We start from the raw sequence: 22,959 nt of genomic DNA on the forward strand, positions 1-22,959 counted from the left end.
AAGTTGAATAATAGCCAACAGTGTGCCCTAGTTGCCAAGAGGGCTAATGGTGTACTGGGTTGCATTAGTTGCCAGCAGATCAAGGAAAGTGATTATTCTCCTTTATTCAACACTTGACGCCACATGTGGAGTACTGTGTCTAGTTTTGGGTACCCCATTACAGAAAGGATGTGGGGAAATTGGAGGGGGTCCAGTAGAGGGTAATGAAAATAGTAAGGGGGCTGGGATGACTTCTGAGGAGAGGCTGAAGAAATGGTGTATTTAGTCTAGAGAAGAGAAGACTGAGGTAGGATTTAATAGCAGCCTTCAGCTACCTCAGGGGTAGTTCTAAAGAGGATGTAGCTGGATTATTCTCAATGGTGGCAGATGACAGAACAAGAAGCAATGGTTTCAAGTTGAAGCAAGGGAAGTTCAGGTTAGATATTAGGAAAACTTTCTCACTGGGAGGGTAGTAAAGCACTGAAACAGGCTACCCAGAGAGGTTGTGGGATCTCCATCCTTAGAGGTTTTTAAGGCCTGGGTATGGCCTTGGCTGGGATGATTTAGTTGGGTCTGGTCCTACTTTGAACATGGAGTTGGACTAGATGACCTCTGAGGTCCCTTTCAACCCTAATTTTCTATGATGCTACAAATCAGGATGTAGTATAGAATAGCACATACAAACATAATTCCTGTAAAACAAATACAAATTAAGGAAGCCAATTTTGATAAAACTGAGCATGGGAAGTCCATGTTTATTTATTGGCTTACATCACAGACATGAAAGATAATGAATCAAAACTTTTCTGAGCTTTTTTGGGATAAACTGTATCAGTATGCACTCTATTTCTATAATGTGGTTTGCCTATAACAGTCTGTGCTATAGTGGTGGTGGTACATTCAGAACACTCGCCCATCTCTTGAAAATATTTAAAGTCTGACAGCAGGCAAGATAGCCTTGCACCAAAGAAACCTACGTCTGACATTGCAAGATGTGGTGGGTTGGATACCCTATGGGCGTTCTGTGATAGCCAGACTATTGACATGTCATTTAGTGACTTAAGATGCCTAGAAACTACTGAAGTGCCACTGAGACGATATAAAATATAAATATTATCTAGTCTCAATCCTCATGTACACGTCACTGATATCGACTGCTTAGATTTCTGTTGTTATGACACGTGCATGGAATTTTCATGTTTGGGGTTTTCTAAATCAAGGGAACAAACTAAACACATAGAAGGTGTCAAAATGGGTATACGTATGACTTATATGCAGAATGTGGTTGATTATCATGGTTTGACAAACCTTTGGAATCCATGCTAACCTAGTACAGTGCTCTAGGAACATACAGAAGCTTCTGCATGATAGTATAGGGAGAAATGTAACTCTGATGCTTTGCTGATGGGTGGAATGAGCTTCCCTAGTAAGGGACAGATACACAGGTGGGTGAATGGTTCGAACCTAGAGCATTCACATAGTTCATTTTTCAGTCCTTTTGTTTGTAGGGCTGCATATTTTTAGGTCTAGGATTAAACTGTCTTTTATCCTGTAAAATGAGTTATTTTCTCTAAATGTGGTGGTTCCAGTCATTTCTATAATTCATTTTGTATAAAAACATATGCAATGTTTCCTAAAGAAAGGTTTGAGGAACATTCTCTCTGCAAACATTTTTCTTTCTTTTTTATTAGATATATTTCTCTGAAATCAGGATTTTTCAGTCTTAAAAGCTTACCTGAGTTCATTGCTCATATATTGTTTATCCCACTCAGAGGTTAAAATCCCCTGGTTTTGATATGATCATTGTTACCATGGCAACCAATCATGACTTTATTTACTTGTGCTTGGAGACCAGCAAGATTTATTTCTAATTTAGCTACCTCAAAGAAGCTGAGCAAACTTGGCTAAGGTAGTATTCTCCAAAAGGCAAACTTGTATGCCAACCTTGAATGACAATATCCCAATGCTGGCTGCCATACTATCATTCACATGTTTCTTGCTCTTCAAGAGTGAATTAGAAGATGGAAGCTCCTTATATTTGAAAGTGCTCTTCTGAAATAACTGAATGTATTTCAGAATCTCATTGCATCAGTATGATGAAATCATGCACTCCTCAGGTGTATCAACTCTCCTGATGTTCCTATTAACTGAAACAAAATTCTTTGAAGAAACCATTTGAAAAGATGAATTGCATTTCTTTCATCCTTGTCCTGGTGCTAAAAATCTTTTATCCCTTCACTTCCTTGAAGGTCAGAAATCAGTTGTCTTTCCTCTGGGGCATCACATTGTACTTTTTTTCCCCCTAACATTCTAGACATCTAACAGCAAAGATTACTTGACATAAAGGGGACAACCAGAAAAACCAATAAAATGAATTAAGCAACATACAAACATGGAACGACTTGATACAGCCATTAGAGAAATCCACTTTAAGGTTAGTTACAAAGAACTTTGGTTAAGGGACTTGAAGATTTTCTATATAACCATATTCTTTGTTTCCTCACTCTATGTGGTATCAGGTAAATGACAAGCATCAACCTGTAAAGGGCTTGCCTTTTGTTCTCAGTTCCTCCCTTCTTTCATATAACTCAGTCCTGTTTCCACTGAATCCAACTGCAGAACTGCCATTGAGTTCAGTGGCAAAAGAACTGGCTAATAGTCATATGAGGCTTTCTGAGTTCAGTTTTAGTAGCATGTTGTGAATTACCTCCTGTGTTAATCCAGATATCAGTATCCAAGTATAGTCTTATTTCATAGCTGCAGCATATTTGGTTAGTTTTCATATTCTTATTTTTCATATATACACCTTGTATAAATGCTCTGTAACTGCCTTTGGAAAATTTGAGGGGGTGCATGTATATACATGTATCTCACAGATTGGTTGTTTTTTTCAGAAGAACTTTCTGAACATATTTAAGGGACAGTTCTTCAATAGGATGCAAAATCTTGTGTAACATTAAGCAGATGATGGAATTTACCTTTCCAAGTGTAGAACCTTTTAGTGAATTCTTATCTCCATTTTTTCTGCCTAAGACTATTTTCTCACTGGAGGAGAATAAGACTACCAATTTGAAAAGCAGGGAAAAAAAAGTTAGAGGCCATTTCAGGTATGAAACCTGCCCTTGAGTCTCACTGTCAAGTTCTACATTTGTACAATGATAATTTAAATTTATTTTAAAATGTTTTTTAGCTTGTTATTTGTGTACATCCTTTCCATATGCTAGAGAAAATAGACTGTTCAGGGGGAAAATGGAGAAACTGATGATACATGAAGTGCTGTAAAATGCACAGACAATCAAGCTGGATTTTTCCCCATTGCATCTCTTTCAGTTATAGTAATCTTAATTGTTACTTGGAATGATAGCATATAAAAAAAAGTTAGAGAAGGGAGAGTTTTTTACATTGATTTTTGTAAGTCTTTAATGGTCATTTTACCTTAGGATTTTTCTGTCACTCTTTAAATTATGGTTTAATTTGTAAATAGTTTATAAAGGGGTAATAAATCATTAATAGATATTATTAGCATGTTACAGCCATGAGCAAATCAGTAAGAGGCATTATAGATGGTTATAAGCCATATTTTAGAAACAACCTATTGAGCTATTGGACTCTATAAGATTGTTCATTTATTAAATTGTGTTGATCGTTAATTATAAACTAGTCATAAATGGAAGCTTAATATAAAACATGACTGGATTGTCTATGTTTTCAGTCTGGGTGCAATTTGAAAAAGTCCAGCCTGATTGCTTTAGTAATTATCTTTCACCTCAAAAGGAAGACATTTCTCATTACTAGTCAGGTATCCACTATTTGAGTCCATATCCTTCCATTGATGAAGGTTGCTTGCTGTGATGAACATCATTTAGATAGAGCAGCAAGCCCTTACTGATCAGTAAGGTACCTACCATCATCTAATGATGCCAGTCTTATTGTCTTCTCTGCTGAAGGAAGTATGAGTTCACCTAGTAACAAGCTTTTTTTCTGGGTTCTTTTTCTGTGTTGCACTAGTCAGAACATTTTTGGCAAAAGGGATTTTCCTCAGGAAATGCTGAATCATTAAAACTGATACTGTTTGTGGGAATACCCACCCTAAGTGGTCATCAGGCCATTGATTTGGTTACTTCCCTGGGTTAGGGTAGGTCCAACTTCAAGTCTGCCTGATTTATCCTAAGGACTTGAAGTCCAAAGACTCACTCTCTTTCCATAAGAGTGCTCTGCCCATCAGGCCCTTGTTGTTGTGTACTGAACATCTCAGTTCCTCCTCTTAATGTAATTCCATTTCTTATAAATAATTAAGTAGTTATGGATTTAAACCTCAGTCTTTTTACATTCCAGGTGAGGGCACCAACCCCTGGGCTATTGAGTCAGTCTTTCTCTCTGGCCCAATAAGTCATTAATTATTTATATTGTTGAAGCACTCAACAGGGATGTGGAAGACTGAAATTCAAGTCTGTACTCTGAATGAAGCAGAGCAGGGGCTTGAAGCTAGGTTTTCCACATGCCATATGTATGTCCTAACCAGTAAGTTGCTGGTTATCTTGGGAGGGCCAAGATCTCTCAAGGTCTCAGTTTTGTCCCAATATGGGATGGGAAAATTACTGGAAGGTTGAACAATATTGTGGGATCCAAAAACCACTTTCCTCCTGTACTTTGTACTATAAACGTGGACGCATAGAAAATGGAAAATGAAAATATCAGAACTGAGAGTCCCTAATGATTTCATCTAGTAAAATTGTTTGTGTAACCCAGTGACAGAACCTATCCAATTGGAAAACTAACAACAGGTTTCTAGTTACACTTGCAACTTCTTCCACATAACCAGCCCATTACCAAAGTGTACATCATTGCTTACTGAGAAGCTATGTACAGTCAGTCATAGGTTTTGTACATTTTTGAAGAGCCAGCCTATGCCCCTGGCAAGCGAGCTGGTAGACAAAAGAAAGATGAAGAGTGGATAGTCCAAATTTGAATCTCTCCTAGCTGACATAACTGACTCCATTATCTTCACTGTTTATATAGTAATGTAAACCCCTATTCCAATAATAATGTTTATCACCAATGTGAAACAATGAAAAAACAGAGAGCTTTCTTATTGAGAGCAGAATACTAAAAGCCAATAGTCTTAGTTCTTGGCTCATAATTGGCTTCTGCTGAAAATGACTTATGTGAATGCACTGTATAGTAGGGCTGTGCAAAATTTAACCTGGCATTTTGTACTGAAGCTGTTTCGATGCGTTTCAAGCTTGAAACCGCGAAATCAAAATGAAACAAAAGCCTTTGAAACAGTTTGGAAGTGAAAGTTTCAAAATGTTTTAAGTTTTGAAGTCAGGCTTACTGGCTTTAGCACCAGTCCCAGCCAGCAGTACTCACCTCCTGTCATCTGGCAGGCAGATCAGGGGCTCCCTGCACCCCTAGAAGAACTGCGGGGGCTATGCCAGAGTCCTTCCGGGCCTGCGAGCCCCTGATCTGCCTGCCAGTTGACAGGAGCTGGGTGTTGCTGCCTGGGACTGGTGGGAGCAGTGATCTTCCCTGCACTGGTCCCAGGTGACAGCACCTGGCTTCTCTCATCTGGCAGGCAAATCCGGGCTCACACACCTGGAAGGACTCAGGCACAACCCCAGCAGCCCTCCTGAGGGTGCAGGGGAGTCCCCAATCTGCCTGCCTGCTGCCTTTTATGTTTCCCCATAATAACCTATGGTTGAATCATCGAAACAGCATCAAAACAGCAAAACAGTTTCAACAAAACAAAACAGAAGTGGTTTCGAAATGAAATGAAACTTGAAACAAAACACTGTTCAGTCAAATTGTTGAAATGGAAGTCGAATCAGAACAATGCTGTTTCGCACAGCCCTGTGTATAGTACGCAGAATTATATGGCCGCCTCATTTTTTCATGAAAAAAACAACCACGTGTGAAACATTTTTTGTATTACATGTTCTTGCTCGCTCATGTTATTTTGGCCGTTCTCAAACAGGATGTGGTAGACCTCCAGTGATGACTGCTCCGATCAGATGGTGCCTTTCTGCCATTCTGAAATGAAAATTATACTGTGCTGTTGCACTCCCATCTCTTGATCACTGAACAGACCTCCTTGAAACCAGCAGACTATACTGTATGTTCAGGCTTCCTAGATTTCATTAACATTTTGTTAATGAAATAGTGCTTTGTCAAAGAGTCTTGAAAACTTAAAAGGGTATTTAAGCTTCTTCCATGAGTCAATATATTGTAATGTCAACATTACCACCAAGGGATAATTCAGAGATGTCACACAAAGAATGTGTTATGCCATTTGCAGTCTAGCAAAACAGCTCAGCATTTATGTTGTTTAATCCATCTTCAAAAATCTTTTGTTTTGGAAAAAGTTTTAAATCCATCTTTTTGGTATTTACTGACACAACTGATGTCAGTCACTGTGGTTTTTTTGGCTTCACTAGAGCTGCACTGATTTACATCAACTGAGGATCTGGCTCATAATGGACTTTTTAAGATCAGACTTTTAAATAATGTAATAGTGAATGATACATTTCCTACAAATGAAAAAATGCCAAATACAGAGTGAAGTAGATAGCTTGAAATATTACAAGACAGCACAGAGAAATGGCTGAAACAGATTGTTCAGAAATATGTTTGAATGTTACAGAAAGGCAGCATCATATTTTTTTAATTTCTCATTTGTGAAACAATACAATTCCTGATTAGAAGTAAATTTGAAATAGTAATGTGTCTAAAGAAGCATAGCCGGACTCTGAAGTCATTCAGACTAGAGTACACAAACTCAGTTGAATAGTACTCTCACTGGGTACACACAGGCATTACATTAGATTGCTCTAACCAGGGTTAGGCTGATGTACATCCCCAATCATATGGTCATGAAGAGGGCTTAAATCACCCAAAAAATGGTGCACCTGATCTAAGTCAGTTCACCTGAGTAGGTGCACTAACTTGAATTGAGATTAGGTTCACCTGATCTAAGAAAGGGTTCCAGGAGTGGCCGACCAACGGCTCCGGAGTCCAAACTTCCAAGTCCAAACTGAGTAATGTGCTCGCTGCGAGCAGTCACATCACATGATGTGACGGCTATGGAAGCTGGTCACCGTGTGCTTATGCAAAGATTCAAGGAGATGCATATTAACTTCTGAAGAGCCGTATGTGGCTCCAGAGCCACAGGTTGGCCACCCCTGGACCTGATCTCGTGAATGCCTATATACATTTGCAGTGCAGCCTCAGGGCTAGGAAAGCCCAGCCACTTGCCCCAGCCCTAGGACTGTACTGTTCCCACTCTTGACCCTGACTGGGCTATTTTTAGCCTCTCAACAACCACTCCCTGGACCTACCAACACCCCCATGGTCCACTGACTTACACTGGGTGTGTCTACACATTCATTATGCACCTTTGCTGCTGCGCATTAAGTTTAGTACCTCTAATATGAGATACTAGATAAAGGCACAGCAGCTGCGCTAATGCACAGTAGCAAAGGTGAACATTGCTTTTTTGTGAACTTAAGGCACAGTAGACTAATTCTACTGTGCATTAGCACATTATCATGTTTTTTGCCATGACATGCTAATGCACAGTAGAAAAAGGAATCATATAGGTGCACCTACTGTGTGTTATAAAATGCTGTAATAAACAGTTTTATGAGATTATGTATTGTATTTTCTCACATATAATACATAGCTTTTCCCCCAAAATTAGATCACCCAAATTGGGGTGCAGGGAAGCTTATTTTCTGCATGGGATAGAAGCACACTGCTCTACAATGCAGCAGCTGTGGTATTACTATTCAGACAGTGAAGGGAGTTAGTTGACTTAATGGCTCATTGTTCTTCACTCCACAGGTGTTAATGTTTGTCTCTTTTAATGGTCTTAATGTTCCATTAATTAAGCTAACCTTCTTTGTAGCAATTTTACTGTCTGCTAGCTGCTCCTGGTCTCTCTTCTGTTTCGTAGCCCTGGACACTTTTTAGCTGTTTTCAAAATCATTGATCCACTCAGGGAAACCAGTTTTCAGCAGCCACTAGGTTTTCAGCTTTAAGCAAGCAGGAAAGGGAGGGTGAGTCAGGTGAAAATTAGGCTCTGTCCCTGCTCTATGCATCCATAATTCTGGAAAAATCTTTTTTTTTTTCATTCTGCCTTTCAAAAACAAGATGTGTATTATATTCTATGGTGTGTTCTATGTGAAAAAATATGGTTATAACTCTGCATCACCAGTTCATGTACTCTATGATATGTCATGGAATCCTCTGACATACTGTTTTATGAGGCAACAGATTCTTTTTTAATGGTACCATTAATTCTTACTATGTCTTATCTTCCTTCTTTCTGTATTCCATTATGTCATTGTTTCCGTGACTTAGATGTTTCAGTTTTCTGGCATTTCAAACTAAACTGTTTAATGAGGTAATTCTATATTACCAGGACTTTATAGCAACATCGTTTGTTTATTTTGTGCTTTACAATCATCTTACCATCGTGATCTATATAATTATTGACATATTAAGATAATTTTAGGTAATAGAAGTAAAGTACAGATTTATTTGCAGAAAATATGGAGCATTATCCTTCATACTTTGGCTGACTGTAAAATACTTTTATGTGGTTATTTCTTAGCTGCATTAATTATATTTCAGTTTCAGATTTTCTGGATATAAGAGGTCACCTCTACAAAAGATAAAATTATGTCTTATTTTTAAAATAAATTTTCATATTTCTGGGACAGAGGTTTGTGTTTCATTCAGATTAAATTATTTTTTCTTTTAAAACAGATGACATGGAAAAGAAAATATTATGGACCTGAGAGGACTCCAGCAAGAAAAGAATATCAGCTCTACACAAAAAATGTGAGTTAGTGAGGGAGAAATCATTTTAATGCCGTATTAGAGTGGGTGATTTAGGTACATTTGCAGGATCTTAGTTTTCTAGAGTAGGGGATTCTTTTTGGCTTCATTGCACACAGCAGGAAGAAAAATAGCGTAACATGCTTATTTGTACTATTATGTTGTTTCATAACCCAGGAACCATATAAGACACAAACCAATCCCTCTTTCTGTGAAGACTTTGAAGAGTTTGCAGCATAGTTGCTTTGAGTGAAGTCACTCCAAATACTACAACAACAACTACAAAAATAAAATACAGATAGAAATCAAGCAATTGGAGACAATAAAGGCTTTAAAAAAATCTGAAAACTTTATACAGCCTAACATATCTCCTGGTAGTATTAAAATAGTTCCATGATTCCAGTCCAGTTTTTTTGTTTCTTTTATGAAAGCTGTATCTGATAGCAAATTAAACTATAGATAATGACCGATCATATGCAATACATACTACATATTACTGTTATACTAAGCAACTGGAATTTTCCCAAAAGTCTTAGTACATTTGATAAATCAGGTTGAAGCAATAAATGTACAGTGCTAGATGCAAATGAAAATATGCTAAAACAAAGGTTACACAAGAAAAAAAGCCAGGAATAAAGTTTATGATCCATCCCAGCTTGCTTTTATAAACCCAACTAGAAGTAAATACAGTGAATTTGAATGATGTAGTCAGCACTGAAGTAAACGAAGCATATGGCAATGAAAATGAAAACTATGTTTAAGACTTTAAAAATGTTATTTCTAATAAGAAAGTATTCTGTACAGTGTGTAGCACAAGTGTATCTATACTGTGCCATTCAGGCAAAAAACATCCCAAAATGCTTTACAAATTTAAATGAATATTTACAGTGTAAATTATAAATTGTAACAGGGGGAGAGAGAAATATAGAGGAAAAGGCCAGTAACAAAAATACTGTATATTTTAATTCAGGTATGAAAATAAATAATTAATGAAGAGGAGAGATACAGAAAAGCTATTCTAGATAGGAGGAGTTATTGTGAAAGATAGTTCTTGCACCTACTGCAGTGAAAATGAAATGTGTTCCTAACTCACTTAAGCTAAATTAATACGAAGTAGATTTATATCCATTTCAGTGATTTTTAACTAAGTTGAAATTAAATCACAGCTATAGTTAAGTCATTACAAATCTGTATGCCAGCAAGCCCTAAATCTCTCTTTCACTCAGTACATCACATGTAAAATGAAGATGGTAATACTTCCTTTTTCCCATGCCTTATCTATCTTTTATATTTAATCAAAAACTCCAGGAAAGGGGCTGTCTTTTACTGTGTGTTTGTACAGTACTTGTCAGAGTGGTACCTCACTTTAAGGCCTGTAGGTACTACTGCAATCAAAATACTAATCATTTAAGGAATATAAAGAATATTTTAGCATGTATTGCATTTTAAAATTAATTCTGCTATTTAACTTAAATGAAACAATGCTCTGCAATGCTGTGTTTTTCCTACTTTTTCTCACTTGCTTCCTTATTTAAGGTAATTTGGACTCCAGAGCCCTGTGGTCTTCCTGCTTATTGAAAACCATTTTTTTTATTCATATCAAGAGGTCTGCTTTGGGTGGAACTTATCTGAGGGTAAGTTGTCTGGAGGCCATTATATCTCCTACAGTTTTTGTTATTTTTTCTAAGGGAGGCAGTGCTCTGTGTGTGTCTGTGTGTGAGGGAGGGATAGAACATTGCCTAGAGGGTATGGTCATCATAGTGTATAACTATCCCTTATTTTTAGTTGGAGTCTTCCGAATATCAGATCCCACTACAGGTAGGTGCACTGACCTCTTAGGTTTTGAATTTGCTCTTCTCTGGCAGCTGCAAGACTGAAACTTTGAAGGGGCACCCCCTCCTGTTCCATGTAAAACTCTTTGAATTGCCCCTGATGTGCTTCTGAGGCTCCCTGCTTGTAGGTAAGGTTCTTTGAAGATGAATACTCCATCATAAGGAAAACATGAAACAAAACGTACTCCCTTATGTCACAGAGTGCTGTAGATGTCTCAAAGATCTTCAGTAAAATGGTTGCTCTTTGGTGGGTGGGAGAACATAGAATGGTTCATCAACCTGCAAAAGCACCAGAATAAAATTATATCCTGAACATACGTTTGGCAAAAGAAAAGCATTCAGAGTCCTCAAAATATTCAGCTATAGCAATACTTAATTCAAGGGAACTTATATAGAACTTATTTAACTAAATGTTTCCCCCCCCTTTTTTTATCGCAAAGCTCACTGCATTGTTTAGTGATGTGGCACCAAATCCTGCCCTCTTCTGTGGGTCCAAATGGTTTTTACTGAGATGAAACCACTATGGCTAAATGGTGAAGATAGGAGGAGTAATTTGGGGAGACCCTACAGGGATGTATAAAACCAGTGGATTACCTATGCAATTCCCTAGTTACCAAATTTAACAGCTGTCAGAGACAAAGCAAGGTTGTTGAACAACCACCCCATGGATCCACTTCCTGTTGATTCTGCACACTGGAGGGTATGGGCATAAGTTTTGCAAAACTTACTTCAGTTGTGAGATTGGAATACATGCCAGGAAACTAAATCAGCAGCTGTTCCTTGTCCTGCTGCTGTGACATGTTCTTCTTTGTCCCCATGGAAAGTCTCAACAACCAAGTGAACTACTAAGACCAGGGGTTCTCAAATTGTGGGTTGTGACCCCCTAGGGAGTTGCAAGCAACTTAAAAGGGGGCTGCAAACTGGTGGTGGTGCAGCATGGTGGGTGGCAGTGGTGGCTGCCATGTGTGAGCTCCCCATCACCACCATCCAGCACTTGGGGTCATGGTACCACAAAGTTTGAGAACCCCTGACTTAGACCATATGTTACAATAAGGATTTTGTCTTATATAATTAGCATGTACGGTCTGACAGAAGGTAGGGCAGGGTGGTACCTTAGGGCATTTCTACACATACTCTGGGAGTGGGAGGAGAGGGTGCTTTAATTACAGCGGCTCTCAGAGTGGCTTTAATTAAAGTTCCTAGAACGTCTTGTGTATCAGTGTCCCTGCACGTAAAAATGGTATGGGGGTGCTTTAACTACCACTTGTTTGATAAGCTTTAGTTAAAGGGCCCCCGCCACCATTTTTAAGGACAGAGATGCTGATATGCAAGATGCTGGAGTCTGCTGGAGCATGCTAATTACCACGTCCCAATAGACTCGATTAATCAAGCCTGCTCCAACGCATTGTAGTTAGGTGTAATGCAAAACATGTCTAGGTGCCCTTAAAGATTAACTGATTCAGAGTGGCATGAGTTTTGTAGGCAACAAGCTACTTCATCAGATACTTTAGGTTAGTACACGTCCACCCAGGGTTAACTTAGAGTGGGATCTGCCATTTTTGAAGTGCTCTAAGAGCTGTGACTGTCTGTTCAGTTATGGCTTTAGAGCACTTTGTTTGTTTAACATGTGATGTGTAACATTTGTACCTAGCCTAAGGTGCCACCCTGCCCTACCTTCCGCTTGACTTCAGACTAATACAGCTAACCACCCCTATGCACTATAGTCTGAAGAGTCCCTGCATCTTAAAAGGCTAGGTTTTATGTCCCTTAGTCAATCTTCATGTGGTAACTATTCTGTCTAACTATATGTGTTGGTTGGGTTTAGCACCAACATGTCATCAAATTTTAGTTCTGATATGGTGAATATGTAACCAAAAAGTCATCATTATTATCAGTTGAATCTTACAATTTTGAATGAATAGGTGGCTTTATATAGGAAAAAGTAAATTGATTGCTATGCAGATTTGGTTAAATTAATTATGCCTCATCTAGAGGCAATAGATGATAGTAGAACTGGATGTAGGAAAACAAAGAAAAGAAAAACAGAAAGAGACAAAGTAAAAATGCATATTGCAGTTAATGCACAGTGATAGTACCATTCTTTAGTTTACTTGGCACCTTGTAAGGGTAACTTCCCCGACATAATTCTAAAGATATCTTGTTGGTTACAAAAAAGAATGGTCAGAGAGACACCTCTGTGTACCTGCTTCCATATTTTACTATTAGGAGCTCAAAGAGTAATAATAGTTAGTTCTAGAAATGGGAAGAGACCTTTTCTCCTTCCCTAAAAATTTTGGTAATTTTGGAAAATTCAGGATTTGTCTACTTTAGGCAGACTCTAATATGTACATATTTCTGTTTGTTTGCAAGACCTTATCATAAAAGCAGGAATAAAAGGCTATTTCTAGTTTCTTTTTAAAACTATAATAATGATCAGACTTCCTCATAAAATGTACCTCCAGAGGCAGTTACTGCCTGTGGCATCATAAAATGGAATCCTTAGCAGTCCTCTCCTGGTAACTGCTACATGTGGATGAACTGCAGGTTTTTATTGCTGGGAAACCCCCAAAAGAAGCATTTACTAATCCATCAAAGTGGACTCCTAGTGAAGAACACACACATCTAAGCAATTACCACTGTTTGTGTAATTCATCTTTGATTTAAAAAAATAAGTAAAGTCATGTGCAATTTAAGCGTGACCCACAAGCTTCTAGCAATTGGAAAATGGGTCCCTTGTGTTTCAAAAGTCACTGCACCTGATGCACAGTTAAAGTCAATATGAATTGCAAGGGGTAAATAGTGCAAGCAAGTAAAATCTGAGTTATTTATTCTTAAATCAGAAATGGAATAGTTGTAAAAAATCAAGTAATTTTGCTTTCTCTAACCTGTTCAGAGAAGCAAGATGAGCCTCCAGAATATTTAAAAGCTTGCACATATTTACATTTTAAAGTACATGTTATTTTTTTAACATGATGGATTTGTATTCAAATTATTAGTCCAATAAGCAAATAAAGCAAGTGTCCCAATTCCTATTTGTTACAGAAACGTGGACGTGTCTACATATGCATTTAAATGTGCCTAAATTTAATGTGCATTAGCTTAATGTGCATTAAGTGGGTTTAGGCAGGCATTTACATGTGCAAGCATTAAAGTGCATTAATGTTGTGTGTGGACTGACTTGGGATTAAAGCTGGTCCCAAGTCAGTCAACACACACAGTGCTAATGCGCTTTAAACTTCTACATGTTTGTTAATGCGCCTTAACTATCATGCCTAAATCTGATACCTTCATTTGCAAATATCAATTTTAGGCATAAGTTGCATATTAAGGGTACACACGTGTAGATGTATGCCCTTAATGTGCATTAACTTAGGATAATGCTCATTAAAGCATTACATGTACATGTACCCAGTATCACTTTTCTCCAAATGATAGGCATGGTTGTCGTATTTTTATCTTAATCTACATATCTTTCTGTCTAATACTGGAATATTGATGCTTGCAATAATTGGTTCTTTATTGGTATTTTGTGTTTTTTCTGCAATGTTTTGACTTTCTTCACTGAATCCTTTTTCATTCTATTCCTGCATGATCTAGTGCTTACAAATGTTACTCATTCTGGTGGAGCTGTGAGGTTGTAAGGAAGAGGCAGTATTTTGATTTGTTGTGCAAGTCATGTTCTGTGTTTGGTATCTCTCTATTTATCTTTTCTAGTAAAAATATCTCAGTTGTTACTGGCTATATTTAGCAAGTGAACTCAATCTCTCTCCTCTATCTGTTATTTTCTATCTGTCCCTAGCTTCAAGGGCTGGTGGCACACACTACAGTGGATAAATGCAAGCAAATCTAATAATGTCTTTCTAGTAAACACATTTATCTGGTATCATACTTTATTTTAACTCTTAATGTAACTGGATAATCACTTCTCCATTATTATAATTGGATTTGGAAGTTAATTTCTGCAATTTCATTACACCTATAGCATTTCTATAGGCTTACTTAGAGTACTTAATCCTGTAATTTCTACTGGAACTGCATTTTATTTCTATTGTATGTTCACTTTTTGTCCTGTGATTCCTCAGTGCATTTACTAATTGCACTTGTCCTCACTGGGAGTATAAACAAAAAATTATAATAAAGTTTAAACACCTCCTTCTGGATCAGGCTAATAGGGTGTAAATAGCACTCAGTCTTGTAATATTTTAATATAAGACATACAAAGCAACATTTCATCACTGAAGTCGTTGTATAATAATGCACTTTATATTGATGGTAGATAAAGAATAGCTGTTTCCAGATTTTTAGATTTGATAATTTATAGATATATTCATGCAACTTTAATATTCTCTAGCTATTAAATTATGGCACTGTAGTGGCTTTTAAAATATTCATTTTAACCAGATCTTTTTGATAAACATCAGATAGAGAGATTCTAGTAAAGTCTACATGACAGAGACTTAAAATATTAATATTTTAAGATCTCCATGTTTAAGTTTTGGAAATCCTATTTCTAAAACTGGGATTTTTTTTTTTTCATTGATATGTTATTGAAAATTTGTTCACTTTTTAATTGAAAACTTTAACTTGGAATTTGACATTATTCCCTCAATATTCTGTGCATTTTTATCTACAATAAATTGTTAAATGTAAAAAAGTCCTCTTGCCCCTCATACCCAAAGCTAGAAAATGTCTCCGTTTTAGTCAAATTATTTTCAGTCAATTACATTTCCAAATATTCACAATATATGATACTTCAGGGTTATCAGTGTTTTAAGTTTGCAATTGATGACTATCATTAACTCATTCCAATATTAAACTACATCGTAATCACTGTGGGGTTTTTTTTAGGATTCTTTTTATTTTCTGCATGGTTGCCACTTCTTTGATTAGAGGTCTTTTTGCTCAGATACTGTGTATCTCTCTTTTAAAGAGTTATAATTAATGGCATGTCTCCAACCTACCATTTTAGGGGTAAATTTTGGGAAGACAGTGAGGTGGGGTTATTTCTTGAACTCAGAAGTGTTGTTGATCTCTCCTAGTCAGGTTTCAGATGTAAGGTTGAGTATAGAAGTGATACTGAAGATCTCCTAATGTTATCTAGAGACATCATGTGTAAAGAGGAAAATATTAATTCTGCCTTGTAAGTTCTAACTAAAAAAATTTGCTGACTCTCCAGATGGACTAAGCTTGCTTTGGATTAAATAGAAGGGATATAAAAGAACAGGGATTGTTATAATAGATTAGACTAGCAATCTGTCTACAATAGTAACTTGCTTCTGACAGTAGCCAATACCAGATGCTTCAGAAGAAGGTGTAGACTCCTCATACTAGACTGCAGCATACTGGAAGCAGGGGTATTATTTCTAACCCCAAGCAGTTAATGTCTTAAAACCATGAAACTTATATCCCTTAGACATATTTGTCCTATACATTTGTCCTATATAGTATAAATGCCAATATTTTTATTATTCAAGTAAATTTCTATTTTTTTTGGCTCTTCTCCACATTGATATCATGTGGCAATAAATTCCACAGGATAATAGGTACAGTACATACTCAGTTATCTGCACTGCAGTTATCTGAACTATCAAAATGGCAACCTTTTTATAGTGTTAAATGATATTGTATCCATGATGGCCCAAGAAATACACAAGAGGCAAGGACTGTTGTGGGTAATACCTTTCACTGAACAAACTGCATGGCTGGAATTGACCTAGACAAGCTTTCAAATGCAATGCATTCTTCTTCAGCTCACTTTTTTTTACTAGCTTAATGGGTATTGTGCTACAGACCATTTTCCTTTTAAGCTCAGTGGTATAACAGGGGAGAGGGGTGATAGGGGCAACTGCACTGGCACCAATGTGTGGGGCGGGAGGGGAGAGAGATGAAAAAAAGTGGCTGCTGTTGGCAACCTAGCATTTGTCATCACAAACCGGAAGTTACTACTTCCACTTAGCCCCAGGCACCCAGCTGCATCCTTACACTGCTGTTTAAGCTTTAATTAAACATCTCTACTTTAATGAAGTTACCTGTAACTGTTCGCTTACTTAATGGATTCACTTTTGTGAATGTCTTTTCAGCAGATGCTTTCTAGAGGGGTAACTAACTGATGGATGGATAGGACTGTCAGTGAAATTCACCTGGGATGATAAGGATTAAATAGAAGATATCAGCTTTTTTTCATCTTTTGCAAGGTTGGTTGCAAAGAAGTATGGGTTGGGTGAATGGACTGTAAGAGGATGGAAAACTGGCTGGATCATCAGGCTCAGAGCATAGTAGTCAATGGCTCAATGTCTAATTGGCAGCCAATATCAAGTGGAGTGCCCCAGGGATCAGCCCTGTAGCTGTTTTTGTTCAATATCTTCATTAATGACCTGGAAGATGGCATAGAGTGCACCCTCAGCAAGTTTGCAGATGACACCAAGCTGCGGGGAGTAGTAGTTATGCAGGAGGGTAGGGCTAGGTTTAAGAGACCGTGACAAATTGTAGGATTGGACCAAAAGAAATCTCATGAGATTAAATAAATACAAGTGCAAAGTCCTGCACTTAGGATGGAACAATCCCATACACGATACAGTCTGTGGACTGACTGGTTGGGCAGCAGCTCTGCAGAAAAGAACCTGGAGTTTACAATGGGCAGTAAGCTGAATAGGAGCCAAAAGTGTGTCCCTGTTGCCAAGAAGGCTAATGGCATACTGGGCTGCACTGGTAGGAATATTGCCAGCAGATCAAGGGAAGTAATTATTCCCCTCTAGTCAGCACTGGTGAGGCCACATCTGACGTACCGTGTCCAGTTTTGGGCCCCCCACTATAGAAAGGATGTGGACAAATTGGAGAGAGTCCAGCAGAGGACAACAAAAGTGGTTAGGGGCATGTGACTTCTGAGGAGAGGCTGAGAGAACTGGGCTTAGTCTAGAGAAGAGAAGACTGAGGTGGGATTTAATAGGCCTGATTGTGTGAAAAATGTATTTTACAGATTCATAGATTATAGAGTTGGAAGGGACCACAATGGATCATCGTGTCCAACCCCCTGCCCCTGGCAGGAAAGAGGACCAAAGTCAGATGACCCCAGCCAGGTGACTGTCAAGCCTCCTCTTGAAGACCTCCATGTTAGGTGATAGTACCACCTCTCTTGGAAGCCCATTCCAGATTCTGGCCACCCTTACTGTAAAGAATTTCTTCCTAATGTCTAACCTAAATCTACTCTCCACTAGTTTGCACCCATTATTCCTAGTTACTCCCTGGTGTGCTCCGGTAAATAGCACATCACCAATTCCCTGAAGATACTAGGGCTTTCCCCTACTTGAGAAGCCACACCTGGGCTGGCTTTGGGGGTACTTAGAGACCAGACAAGGCCATGGGGGTCCTGAGGAAGCAACCCCCCCTACCCCAGAGGGATCTGCGTCACTGAGGTTTTAGGAAGCAAGCTTATTGCCATGAGATTTGTGGTAAAATCATAATAATTGGTACAGTAGCATAAGTTGAGGGGGACAAGGAAGCAAGGCACCACCCCTGGGTGCTTGCTTGGTGAGGGGGGCCAGAATGACAGCTCTCCAGGGAGTTAGAGCAGCAGCTGGGTGCAAGTACTCAGCACTGATGCTGTAGCAAGCAATGGCAGCAGCAGCAGTCAGAGCAGCAGTCAGGTCTCTCCATCTTCTGTCTGTGCCCTGAAGTTCTTTTGTGGTTTGAGCTCTTCATCCTTCTGTTCTACTCAATTCCTTCCCAACATGATACAGGTTTCCTGGAATATTGCTTTAGGACACGTAGTTCTGATGAGGACCTACATTACAATGTCCTTGAACATTGTATGCATAAGAATTTCTGCATCTCATTGAGCTTCCAGGCTCAAGATAAAAGGACACCATACCTGAACTCCCTGTACTTGAGTTAGAAGATCAAGAGCTGCTTGAACTGAGTGCAGACATTTGCTACAGTACAGTACAGTACAATACTTGGCCAAAAGGTGAGTACAATTTTTCACTCTTCAGTAAACTGGATAGCTTCTATACTTGTTAAACAGTTGTTTTTACTTTAGCTGCTTATTTCAAACTCTTTACTGAGTGATTAGTTGCTTGTTCTACTTCTGATTGATTACTGGGTTTACTTTGGACTTTTCTTCCAAATTTGTCTACTAGATATTTATTGAGAAATCTGGTGACTTCGCCTATTTCCAGCTCATTTTAAACCCCTTTTAATGTGTTCTCTCTGTCACTGCTCTGACCACCTCTGTTGGCTCAAGAGTAATGTACAGAAATGGGAAAGGATCTGTAGGAACAAGATGGGTTGTGAGTATGCCTTTCATTGAGGATATGTAACCTCTGAGGGACATTTTCAATGACATAGAAGATAAAAGACTAACGTCCATTGAAAGTCAGTGAATGTTGGGAGTCTAACTTCAATTTTGGGCCATTTAGAGAGGTCCAAAAACTCATGGTAGAATCATCATGGTTTCAGGAACCTCATATGTCTATTTTGAAATGTCACTTGGAACATCATGAACAAGCCAGAGCCGTTTCTTTCTGATGATGACATTGCATTAGCATCGGCTAGATAACCACGCATCATCAAAAAGATTCATGCAGTGCACTCTCGGTGGGATTGTCCTTTAAAGCACTTTCAAAGATCATATATTTCTATAGTTGCCAGCACAAAGACTGAAGTCCTTTCTACTAGCAGGAGGTAGGACAGGGTAGCACTGTAGAGAGTAACAGTCAGATGCAAGTGACAAAGTTGTTTTTTTGTCTTTGGAAACTCATGCCTTTCTGAACCAGTTGGTCTCTATGGCCAGATCCAGATGTGCAGGCATGTGCGGTTTGTGGCTCCGCACACCTATTTGCCATGCCATAAACCACACATTGTTGCATGTTAAACTGTGCCCTGCACTGCTAACTTGCAGCACTGGGGCAACATTTGCTGCCAGGATTTTCCAGTAGCAAAAAAAAAGCTTCTCAAAAAAATGTGGCACAAAGCAAGTCAAAGTGCAGTGTGCCAGGCCAAAGGTGGAGATGGGGAGCAGGCAGCCCAGGGATGCCTGCCCCCTTTCTCCATGCTGCATGGCCCCCATGCTGAGGCACCCTGTGCCCCAGCCAGCCGTTCCCCAGCCGGCTGGGGTGCAGTGTGCCTCAAGATAGGGGAGTATGCATCCCTGGGATAGCTGCTCCCCTGTCTCCATGTGCCTCAGTGTGGAGGTTCAGCTGTGGAGCTCCTAGGCTGAGGCACATGGAGCCCCTATCTCCAGGCTGTTCTATGGCTGGCTGCAGTGCAGTGTGCCTCCTCAGTGGAGTCCTTGCCCTCCGGCACATGGAGACAGGGGAGCAGCCAGCCCAGGGCTGCCTGCTCCCCTGTCTTGAGGCACCCTGATCTGCAGCCAACTGGGGAATGGCAGGCTGGTGCTCAGGATGCTTCAGTGTGTGGGCTTCACAATACAAGGAGATGAGGGAATAGGTAGCCCTGGGTTGGCTTCTCCCCTGTCTCCGCATGCCACTCTCTGGCTGGCTGGGCCATAGAGTGCCTCAATGTGGGGGCTGCCTACTGGCTAGCACCATAATGAGGCAACCTGTGCCCTAGCCAGCCCCCCTGCAGCACATGAAGCAGCAAGACAATGCATCCCACTGCAAACTGCATGAGCAGGGGCTTGCACTGCAGCAAAAAGTAGCAGCACAAATTTGCGCTGTTACTGTTTTTGCTGCTGCAAATGTATTCCCTTGCTCATGTGGATGCAGCCTGTGGTGCCACCCTGTCCTACCCTTCTGCCTGATCTACAGGCTATCACAGCTAATAACTAACTACACTCACTAGCTATCAAGAGTTGCTCCTTCATGAAATTTGTGTTTTATAAATGATCTATAGAAATCCTGCATCTGTCAGGGCTGTGCAAAGCTTCAGTCCCTGATTCGATTCAGCGGAGATTCGGCCCAATTCAGTGGCCGAATCTCTGAATCCAAATTGAATCAGAGGACCCTTTAATCTCTCTGCTCTCTGAATAAAATCGGAACCCTCCAAATCAATTTGGAGAGATTCGGACAGATTCAGTGATTCAGATGTTGATACAGCATTAAATCTGTTTTTTTTCTATATACCTCTGTTTTTCCTCTCCTTAGTCTGTGGTTTTGTAGGTGTTAATCCTTGCTCATTAACTCGTTATCCTCACTAGCTACTGTGTATTGAGCCGATCCCTGAGTGAATCATGATAGATTGGTAATGCAGTAAGTGAGTGGAAAGAATCAATACAGAGCTGGGAACTGCTTCTGTTCCAAGACAGAGACAGTCAGTTGCACAAGCACCCATGTCATGAGTTTTGCCTGTCAGCAGCTAGAGGGGCAGGGCCCCAGGACCCAGAACCCATGTACCTATCTCCTTGAAAGCTATCAGGCTTTGTGGCCTCAACAGGGGCTAGTAGGCCTGAAGCTTTTACCCTGCTGCACTTTAACACACACAGTGTCACCCATGTCATGAGTTTTGCTTGTCCTCAGCTTGAGGTACAGTTTTCCCCAATCCCCTACACCCATCTCCTTGAAACTTGGCAGGCTTTGTGGCCTCAGCAGGGGCTAGCATACCTGCAATTTTGATCCCACTGTGACTTAACACACACACAAAAGACAACAAAGTTACAGATATTTCATTGATTCCCCATTATACCCTATGGCTGAATCACTGAATCTTTTCCGAATCTTTTTTTAATCTATTTGGAAGCTCCGAATCGATTTGTAAAGCCTAAAGCTTCCAGAGATTTGATTTGGATTCATAGATTCGGCCTCCAAATCATCCGAATAATCTCCAAATCTGAATGCTGATCCGAAGCTTTGCATATAATACACACGCGTGTGTGTGCGTGTGTATGTATACACGTATGTGTGTATATATCTCTTTGGTTAATGTGCATGTATATAGTTCCTTCTTTGGTTAATATGTGTTTGTAATCCCCATTAAACCGAAAGGAAACTGAATTCCTGAATTGAGACTGCCTTCCCCATCAAAGGTCAGATTTTGCCTTGGAAGCATATGTGCCACTTCCATTAAAGTTTTGTCAAAAAACTTTAAGTAGTGTTTTGCCACTTTAAAAGCCTGGAAACATCACAACATTCCTTTAGAAATGACTCCAGGAATTAATTGCAAATGACTTATTAATGAAACAAATATTCAGCTGTCACTTGAGCTGAACTACAGGATATGCTTAATGATTATTTTTTGAGAAAACACTTTAGTGTTTGTTTGATCCTCACAGTGTTAACAGCATTTGAAAAGGAGGAATGTACTTGGTGTCTGAAGGGAAACTTGAAACTCGCAAAAGCAGAATACAGAAAAGCAGCAGCAAATAGTAAATGGCTGCATGGTAGGGAATAGACTGAAGAAACAGGAGAGCCCTGGCAAGTATGAGGGGAAAAAAATCATTCAGTTAATGATTACATATTAAAACATAGAAGCTTACATCAGTGTGATGTGTCTGTTCCAAAAAAAATTCATCTAAGATTAAGAAATCCAGAAGTGAAAGTTCTATAGTAATACGAATACAGGCAAGTTGTGTGCTCTGGAGAATGAGTATTTACCCCATAAGGGTACTGAATGCTGCAGAAGTTCATGGGGATTCTCAGACTGATGATATTCAAGAAAATAAAAAATAAATATGTTGATTTTTATGAAGTTATAAGAAAAATAGACACAGTTAATCACTAACGTATTATTTTTCTGGTGGATTCCTCACATCTCTGGACTCTGTCTCAGACAAAACCACTATAACTCTGAACTTAAACACTCTCAGCATGATGGCTTGGTTTTTATCCCAGCTTAAATGGCTGAATAGTGGTGAGCCTAGTGGAGTCTTAATGGGTGACTCTGGTGCACCCAATAGGATTTTCACCAGAATTGGCAGACAGTTTGCTGAAGCTTCAGATTTTTTTTTCATTTGCTCTCGTTTGCAAGGGGCAGATATAAATAGATAGCTAAAGCTTTTGCTCTTTTTGCTGCATGATGCAAGCTGTTTATAAGACGTGAAACATGGGGGAGCATACACACAAGGCTGGGGTGCCTGAATTTTGAAGTTTGAATCTTGGACTTGTGCTGTTGTTGACACTGAAATACTCATTATCGTGTTAGATATAACCCAAATTAAAAAGAAGGCTTCCATTGATGGAGTGCTAGTACATATAACTTCTGTGCTAGCAACCCTGTGTGACAGAGATCTGACTATGAAAATTAGTGAGTAGAAACAGTATTCTTTATGCTAGCTTTAATTTCTTGACAGAGATGAGAGCTGATAGATTTAAATTCCATTTTAAATCCAGGGTGGATTATATAACTTTGTAAATAGCCA

The 22,959-nt window shown here is 39.2% G+C and overlaps 1 long non-coding RNA gene across 10 annotated transcripts in view; it reads left to right on the plus strand.

The window, feature by feature from the left end:
• LOC109283272 (uncharacterized) overlaps window positions 1–22,959 on the plus strand; it is a 187,668-nt gene that overhangs the window by 52,632 nt on the left and 112,077 nt on the right. For 9 of the 10 annotated variants that reach the window (XR_009463966.1, XR_009463962.1, XR_009463958.1 and 6 more), the window contains 5 exons: window positions 8,746–8,820; window positions 10,354–10,451; window positions 16,733–16,843; window positions 17,626–17,725; window positions 18,386–18,612. This is a non-coding gene — a long non-coding RNA (uncharacterized LOC109283272). The remainder of the gene's footprint in view (window positions 1–8,745; window positions 8,821–10,353; window positions 10,452–16,732; window positions 16,844–17,625; window positions 17,726–18,385; window positions 18,613–22,959) is intronic. The other variant, XR_009463967.1, reaches the window with a different exon arrangement.

This window comes from Alligator mississippiensis, chromosome 8, assembly GCF_030867095.1.
Source record: "Alligator mississippiensis isolate rAllMis1 chromosome 8, rAllMis1, whole genome shotgun sequence".
Lineage (NCBI taxonomy): Eukaryota > Metazoa > Chordata > Crocodylia > Alligatoridae > Alligator > Alligator mississippiensis.